The sequence below is a fragment of the Phyllopteryx taeniolatus genome, chromosome 13 (genome assembly GCF_024500385.1).
Source record: "Phyllopteryx taeniolatus isolate TA_2022b chromosome 13, UOR_Ptae_1.2, whole genome shotgun sequence".
Classification (NCBI taxonomy): Eukaryota; Metazoa; Chordata; class Actinopteri; order Syngnathiformes; family Syngnathidae; genus Phyllopteryx; species Phyllopteryx taeniolatus.
In genome coordinates, this window is record NC_084514.1 from 14232064 (window position 1) to 14241685 (window position 9622).

A 9622-nucleotide genomic window follows, 5' to 3' on the forward strand; every position below is an offset into this window, starting at 1 on the left:
AGCAGCGCGTGGCTCGACCCGGCGTGCACATTTGTTTTGTTCTCCCGTCCCCCCCCCCCACCCCCCTCTTTTCTTCTTCTTCTTCTTCTTCTTCTTCTTCTTCTTCTTCTTCTTCTTCTGCCATCTGCAACCAACGTCGGTGAAAAATGTTCCGGTTAAGGAGATAAGGGTTGATCTTCACCTTACTCCCCACGCCGGGCTCTCTAATAAATGGCTCGGTAACCAAGAAGCAAGACTGAAGAGGAGAGCAGATGTGGCATGTTATTTACGTTGACATTAGATACCCTGATACAATGATTGATGACACAGCGATTCACAATCCCCATTGTGGACGACCCGGTCTTTGAACACGCAGCCAGGCGGACCTACTCGAAATGACTCTTTCTTCCAGTACAGCAAAAGAGCATAAACTGCCCCAAATAGCATCATCATCATCATCCAAGACAACCTACTGCTACTACCGTTATAAATAATAACAATAATAATGATAATACTAACATAACCAAACATTGAACAGTAATAACATTGGAAAATCTTAGGGGTTATATAGCACAGTTCTGGAGAAGTTTCGTAATGGCGAGTATGCAAATAATCAATGTTGTTGACGCTACACCTTTGATGATGATGATGAGGATGAAAACTGAATAGAATTGCAGGGGTCACTGACTCGGTGCCCACGGGCCTGCTGAAAATTAAGCGCCGCAGTGATGGGGCATTACGATTTCCTAGGATTGTTGTTCTCGTGGTCACGTGGTTCACGTGCAGAGATTTACAGAAATAAAGTGCGGCATGTTGATACACTCCAACGCATTTCGTGTTGGTTTAACTTGAAACATTTACGTACATTCCGTCAAATTGAGGATTATTTTTGTTTGAAGTCAGAATTGAACGTTCCTAACGTTGATTTTGCTACAACGGTTTAGTTATGTCAACACTAAACGTTACATTTTGGACGTTTAACTTTGAATCCCTTGTTATTTTAACATTATACTGTTAGTTCCAAAAAAAAAACCTACATGAAAAGAAAACTATGATTACTAATTGAAAAACATCCCTCCATTAGTGTAACACACGTATTCAAATTAATTTATTAATCATTGGAACTTAATCTAGTTTATAGGATTTCTATATCCAGACAAAACCTAAACAAGTAGTCATTTTCATTTGTTCAATAGCATTTAGTTGTAAGAACAGTGTATCTAGTTTTAAGATCCATAAAGTGGACATATAATGTCGACACAACACCGTGCAAATAACAGTTTTTTTGTGATATCAAGATAGATCGTTTCAAAACTTTTCTCAGTATTAATGTGACATATAACCTGCACATGTTGTGTTCAAAATCATCCAATCACATTCAAGCTCATGTTAAAAGGGAGTCAGCACACCTGCCATTCAAAACGCCTCTGATTAACCACAAATAGTTCATGTAATCGGTTTTTCGTGACTTTTTTCTTTCTGAAGGCTTTCTATCTGGTATTTGGAACTGTTCATAATTCCCTCCACCTTGACTAAGGCCCCATTTCCAGCCTCAAAGCATGATGCTGCCACCACCATGCTTCACTGGAGGTGCGGTGTTCTTTTGGTGTTTGTGCCAAACATACCTTTTAGAAATCTTGGGCAAAAAAGTTCAACCTTGGTTTCATCAGAGCACAACACATTTTCCAATGCATTTAGGACATTTTTTTTTTCTTCTTCTTCTTCTTTGCCATCCTACCCTACAGCCCAGACGTGAAGAAAACGAGTTTGTTGTCACATGTTCCAAGCAGCCAGGACTTGCCAGAAATTTGTGCAGCTACTTGAATGTTGCTCTTGGTCTCTTGGCAGCTTCCCTGACCAGTTTTCTTCGCATCTTTTCATCAATTTTGGAGTGATTTTCAATTCTTGGTCATGTCACTGTTGTGCTATATTTCCTCCACTAGACGACGGCTGTCTTCACTGTGTTCCATGGGGTATTCAATGCCTTGGAAATGGTTTTTTACACTTCTCCTGACTGATACCTTTGGACACTGAAATCCCTCTGATGCTGTTCGAAGCAGACCATGCATGCATGGCTCGTGCTGCAGATTTGAGTCAGTATACAAATGTCAGCCTACTAGAACATTTGCATTTGATTTGGGGTTAATCAGAGACACTTTAAATGATGGCAGGCATACGCTGACTCCCATTTAACATGAGTTTGAATGTGATTGGTTCATTCTGAACACAGCCACATCCCCATTTATAACAGGGTGTGCACACTTGTGCAACTGTGCAACTACGTTATCTGACCTGTTCATTTTGACTTCTGCTCTTGGAAATATAAGATTTTCTTTCAATGGACTTGTCCGGGTTATAGGTCAAATTAATGGTGGAAAAAGTTTTGAAATGATTTATCTTGGTCTCATTTTATTGCATAAAAAAAACAAAAAAAAAAAACATGGCATTCAAACAGGGCTGTCTGTATACACTTTAGCTCTCTCTCTCTCTCTCTCTCTCTCTCTCTCTCTCTCTCTCTATCTATCTATCCATCCATCCATCCATCGAGTCTCTCTTTGGCCGGCCTCCATCTTCACCAGTTGCACATGCACTTCTCGTGAAGTTAGGGCATCGGACATTAAGGTATAACGACGCTCACAAGCAGACAAGCGTCTAATTGTCGAGGAAGAAGGCAATACGAGGCAAACGCCGGGCGAGGCGAGCTATTACGACACCTTTGGGGGTGTCGAAGCTAAACCAAGACAATGATTTTATTGTGGGGAGCCTGGAATTCGTGCATGATAATAACAGCGTTGCCTGGTGTTGCAGGAGTGACCATCAATCAATAGTGAATACATCGCTGATGCGGTTTTGTGCAGTGCCACTTTGTTGATGAAAGACTGAGATTATCCTCCCCGCCACCGCTGTGTTCAAGGGCGCCACTAAAACCCTAAGAATACAAATAAATAAATTGGCCTCACACCTTGTTTGAAATTCCACATTAGGGCAAAGTAGTTAGTTAGAGATGGAATGTATTCACGGGGTTCACACCAATGATAAAGAAGCTTTCCACTCAGCCGCTCGGAGAATACTCTTGTGTTGTTTGAGATTCACCACAAGTGCTGTGGGTGCTAAATGCAAGACCTCCTGAAAAGGGACGGGTAAGATAGGCCCTGTCGGTCAAGCTATTATCAAGACTCGATGATGACCGTACTTCAAATGTAGTTAATGGCCGTGTAAGGACACCGACGGCACGGCTTTCTGAAATCAATCACTTCAAGTTTTAATGTATCGACCACTCAAGGGGAAAGTGGGAGAGCTTCTCAAGGAAACGGGGATGGTTTTCACGGAAGATACACTTTTTAAAAAGTTTAATTAAACCCGAGGGCTCACTTGTACGCTGGAGACTCGCGCACAATGATAGCCGGTGCGATCCATTTGAAAGGTTGAGCAATTTTTCTCCCCAAATGCGTGCACTTAGAGAGCTTTAGCGTGGGATCACAACGCTCTCAATGTTAAGGTGTGCATGAATGGCTGTTTTTAGCCCTTCAAGAGCAGTGAGCCAAAGTAGAGGACATAAGCTGTTGTCCAAGAAATGCTTTACATTATTAGCATGTCTTACATGACAACGTTGCACATTGTGAACGCAAGGAGCTCTGGGCTATGCAGGTCTTAACATTTCCGAATCAATGTTATTGCTCGAGAGGTGAAATAGAAAGGGAGGGAGGGAATGAGCTGTTTGAAAGCGCTGTGAAGTGTAACATGCGATACATTCCCTGGGCGCTCAAGAAATCTCATCAAATCATATTTATGGCTGTTTTGTACTTGACATCAACAACGTTGAACTTGAACATCTCTTTTTTTCAGTGCAAGGCATGCAGGTGTACAGCGATTATACGACATCAATGCGACATCTTTACATGCTTTGATTTGGAAATGCTGTACAATATATATATATATATATATATATGGACACAATTATCGAGGCACAGCTGTTAATCCATTAATGAACTGGAAAGGCACTCAGCAGAGCGTTGATGTCTGCCAAAATGGAACTATTGGGGTCTGCAAAAGAAATGAACATTCTCCACTTTTCATGTTTTTAAAAAAATTGATTATTGTAATAGACTGAATAGCAGCAAGAAAAGGCACAATACAAAAGTGGTCAAATGTGCATTCTATTGAACGAAACAAATATTTTGGCTTCCACAATTTGGCTGGTGCCCACGTGGCACACATGTACAGGCCGGTCTTAAGCTTGCCAGTTAACAGTTGAAATGACTCATCCACGGTTTGGAAGAAATTGTGGGCAGAAGTTACTAAAGGTGGAGCTTTTAGCATCATCTCGCTCCACCGTGTTTGGAGGATGTCCAACTCTGAGTATGACCCAAACGACCCCATCGCCACGGTCAAGCATGGAGGTGGAAACATGTTTGGGGCTGTTTTTCTGTAAAGGGTGCGGCATGACTTCCTCCAATTGAAGTGGCAATGAACGAAGCCACCGACTGTAAAATCCGGGATGAAAACCTCCTTCCCTTAGCAAGAACACTGCCGTTGGATCAACGATGGTCTTCTCGCGGGACAATGACCCAAAATATCGTATTGTTGCCAGGGCAACAAAGCAGAAGAAGCATGATAAGGTCACAGAGTGGCCTAGTCAGTCGTCTGAGAACCCCAATAGAAAAGCTGTGGATGATGCAGTTGAAGCTTTGAGTTTCAAAGCAGCAGCGAAGCAACTTGAAAGATGAAGAGAATTTCTGTCAAGAGGAGCAATTGTGAAACAATTCTTCACTGTGCTTGCCAATAAGCGTTTCTCTACCAATTATTGACTTGTGTTTTGCTTGGGCATCAAATCCACTCAACACTCAATAAAACGTGCAGCATCCTATCACATTTGCATTGCGTGTTTTACGCATTGTTGACCGATATTCTGATTGTTACCAATTTGATGAACAATCATAAAACTTTGTTAATTTCTTGAGTGAGCAAACTTGCAAATTCAGCAGGGGACAAAAACACATTTCCAACACCGTGTCAAAATATATACAATATCAAATAAATAGACATTTTGTAAGCACAAACATACAAGTACAAGATGCAATTAATTATGGGTTTGACAAGAGTAGACCGTTTATCTTTTTGACTTAGATCTTTTTCTATTCCATCATCTCTGCGCCCCAGTGTACAGTACATAGCCGCAAGTCTCTAAGGCACGCCTGGATCATAAGGATGTGCGTCTTCATCACTGAAGCCAAAACGATATGAAATGATTTTTTTTTTTTTTTAGATATGTAATGCAGTACAATTGACTTCAATGAAGATGAGTTATGATTTGCCAGAATTGCAGTTCTTTGGTCACACCTACTATGGCATGGGATTTGTCCGCCGACAGCGGGAAGATTGTTTAAGATGCAAAAGAAGATGAAGCTAGTCGATCATGAATGGAGAAAAAAAATATCATCACATTCTTACGTAATAAAACCAGAGAGTCTGTTACACACGGCATTTTGGTTTCACAGATTTGTAACGTGAGATGCGGCGCATCACGATCACACAGATGAGTTTTGACATTTTCTCAGACAATTCTCACAACGCATCAAGCGTTATTTCCCCCATCCCTACGTGATGGGTTTAGTGTCGAAAGACTTGAGAGCGAGCCCAGGCCTTCTCTCAGAGACCTCTGACCTCAATAATGGTCTTCTGGAGGATTGGACAAAAATTGCCACCATAGAGCCAATATAACATCCCAAAGAAAGGTAAAATATGGGACCTTTAAGTCCAAATAGCCTGAAGGATGCATGTTAATGCAGACAAAAGTTTCTCTTGACAGTGGCAATGTTAGTAGTATTTACTGTACAGTACTGCATATGAAGTTAGAGTCTTAGCGTAAGTCAAAAAAGAAGGAAACCGTACACATTCTTCTCACATCAAAGCCGCAAATCAACGTTGAGGCAGGGACTTTTCATGCAGCGGCAAGGCAACGTTATTGTTTAATAGCTCTGGAAGGGGCACTGCAATCAATCAAGAAGGTCCCCTCGCAGGGTCAGTTTCAACACAGTGGACAATAGACATCTCCCAAGGTGAAAACAGAGGCGCAGTATCAAATCCCGGCTGCGACCTCCTCAGCGATCTCCATTGGAGAGGTTTTTGAAACAGGCGGAGAAGCAAATCATCTGGTAAACGGTTGGAATAGTTGGAAGGAAAGAGAGGCAAGTCTACAATGGCGGCGCGGCGGCAGCGTCTCGAGGTAGCCGGGAGATGTCAACATGCTGAGTTGAACTGATTTCACAGGGAGTCTCTGAAAAGAAACACTTCAGAAATACAGGGTGAAACAGTTACCTTGCTTTCGTCTCCCAGGATTTCTTCCGTCTTTTAAAACAAAAAAAATCACAGCACAAGTTAAGGACGGGTTATTGCAAGACGGTCACGCCGCGTCCTAGTCTTCTCTTCACGCAGCGAAGATTCAATAGCTTGATAGCTAAGATATCGACTTTAACCTTCAGCGTAGGTTCAAAGTAAAGTATGGCAGGAAAGATTATTATACATTTGAATAGCATTGCATGCCGACAAAATCAGTTGAATGAGAACAGGAATATCTCAATTCAATTCAATATCTATATATATATATATATATATGCACACAAAACCCTAAAACAATGCTACCATAGCTTATTTTGTGTCGACATTTCTTTCTAGTGACTCGGGGTTGTGATCGTAACGTGAAGCGGCATCAGCCACAAACATCTAATTATGCTGTATTTACTGTGTATACATAATCATTTCTATGGGTCACATTTGATCTACATTGCTGGTATCAAGCTTTATAAGCTTTTATTAAAGTGCTCTCATACCCCCAAAAATGTGTATGCTCAAGGCCTCCAACGTCTGAAAAAAAAAAATCTTTATACTCTACTTGGAAATTCCATTTGAACAAAGTGCTTTTAATATCATTCAGGAGAGGAATTTGGACTGGGACTACAAATTACATCTTTAGCGGATAGAACAACAATACGAAATGGGTTGTTATTGATGAAGTTTGTGTGTGTTTTGTCGCTCAAACCCTCAAAAGTAAAGGCATCTAAATCCATCCATCCATCCATTTTCTGAGCCGATTCTCCTCACTGGGGTCGCGGGCGTGCTGGTGCCTATCCCAGCTATCTCCTGGCGAGAGGCGGGGTACACCCTGAACTGGCACATACGGCTACCTACGGGAGTTTTCAATCAACCTACCACGCATGTTTTTGGGATGTGGGAGGAAACCCACGCGGGCACGGGGAGAACCACACAGGCGGGGCGGGGGATTGAACCCCGGTCCTCAGAACTGTGAGACAGATGTGCTAACCGGTTGTCCGACGTGCCGCAGGCATCTAAATGCCTTTTTTTTTGTTTTTTTTTTGAAAGTGCTATCAAGATTGTTGACGACTGTTGTTGTTCTTGGCAACATTGAGTTTGCATTTGTAAAATCATATTGAAGGCCGAGATTTCCTATCAGTACACTGTATGTGTTTGAGTAGAGTTGCTGATGGCTGCACTTAGATGTCTGTTTGTGTTCCCGAAAAGTCCCCATTTAGGTGCTGTGGGCAACCCATGAGGATATGTACCAAAAGCACACAATGGAGCAAAAGACGAGGGCTCAAGGGTGTGAAAAATTCACCTTGAACCAGGCTGCTCCTTGCAGACACAAGGATTACCCATCTGCACATTTCTGAAGCCTTTTGATTAACAACGCATTCAAATTGAAAGATGAAAAGGAGAATACACAATTTCGTAATTTCAATGGCTTCCCTGCAGATGGGTTGCCGACATATTTAGATAATCAACGTGGAGATATTTTCTTTATACTAGGCCTGCGATGGCAATTAACATGTTTTGTGCTAAGGTGCAAACTTTTTTCCAGGCAGTGAAGATGGATGAAAATACATTAGAGGAGGTCATGAAAATGGGCTTCTATTCTTTGCGGTAAAAGGAAGCTTTAATAAGGTGATAGGAGTGGAGGCATAAAACCCTCAAGGGCAAATAAATAAGAAAGAACTCATCTTTAATTGGCACCCATTTTGGATTTGATAAATAACACTCAATGCCCTATCTTTACTTCAGTTGACTGTATGGAAAGTCTCTCTTAAACTACGACTATGTGGGGCAAAAGCAGCCACAATGCTGTCAAAAAAGACCACCAAAGCAAGCTGAAGGTTCACACGGTCCCCACTTTGTGTTATTATTCAGCGTATTTCTCATGATAGATATGAGGTGATTGTCTTGAAGTTGTAACTGTCACAGAATAACACAACGACGTCGGAAACCTGTTCATTCTGTTTGACCAGGCTGGACTTGAATATGTCGTAGTTCATTTCGTTTTCCAAATACAATGCAGCAAACGCGTTTGTATGTGTCACGGCTGGGCCGTCCGTCCCTTGCTCAACCCCTCTCTGTCGCCACCTAATGGTGAGAGGATGTGCCAATTCTGAGGAAAAGGGTGCAAAAACACATCCTCCCTCTTTCAGATAATTATGTCTTTTATCCAAGAGACACATACGGCTACTTTAACGTCGGACATCCAGCCGTCCTAATGGCCCATTATTCAAATAAAAGGGGGAAACACTGTGGGGTTGGTGACCCCCTGCGTACGGCGGGCCCTCCATCCAGGCACACCTGCTGAGACAAGGTAACGTTTATCAGTGACACCTTCACAGGACCGAAACAAAATGGCAGGCGGGGTCAGCAGTGAGGAGCGCGCCAGGCCTGGCATATTGCAAACATATCCATTTGCTACAGCCCGACTCTTGTGGTTGCCAGGCTACTGCCTAATATATGGCGACTGAGTGTGCGTCAGGAAAACAGAAGTAAGATGTTGACTTTGAGATAAGCACCTCTTCAAATTAAACAGCGCCATCACATTGCATTCAAAATAACATTTCCAAAGGTCAACATTAAATGGTCCCCATTTGGCATTAAAAAATAAAGAGTTCTTCAACTCACTAGATCCTCAAATTTGCATACCAGTTACTTTTGTTAGCGGCATTTCATTATTTATGTTTTAATTACATTGAATGGAGGGGATAATATCACTGCACGGGAGTTTTGTAGTGTGTGTGCACTTGTCATATGAACACTCGGATGTCTCCTTATTAAAGTACACAAAAAGATAATTATGTCCTGCTCTGACTAAACATTGCCATGGTGCCGCACTAGAGAATCATCGCTGAATTGGACACAGGAGAGGAAGCTCTTATAATGAATGTGCTTGCTCTCTCTCTTTCTCAAACTCTCTTTCTCGCTCTCTCTCACACACACACACGCGCGTGCGCGCGGGTGTGGAGGACGCATGTCAACTCCCTCTCTCCCATGCTCATCTCCAGTGTCAGAGGTCAGCAAAATTGTTTTGATGACACTGATTGCCGCATCAAGCAGACTTCACTATATTGCAGTCCCATCAGTTCCACTACTGAGCGAGGGAAGGGGAAGACACACCCTCTGTGGAAACACACACGACGGAAAATGTGCACCATTTTAGAAATAGCTGGATGGTCGCTAGGTGGATAGATGGAGGGATAGATAGCGAGATAGATAAGAAAGGTTGAATGACATGTTGGGACATAAGGTAGCATTTTGCCCATCTAGCAACCCTTTATTGTTGTCAATGTCTTTATGTCTCCAAAGTGTTGTT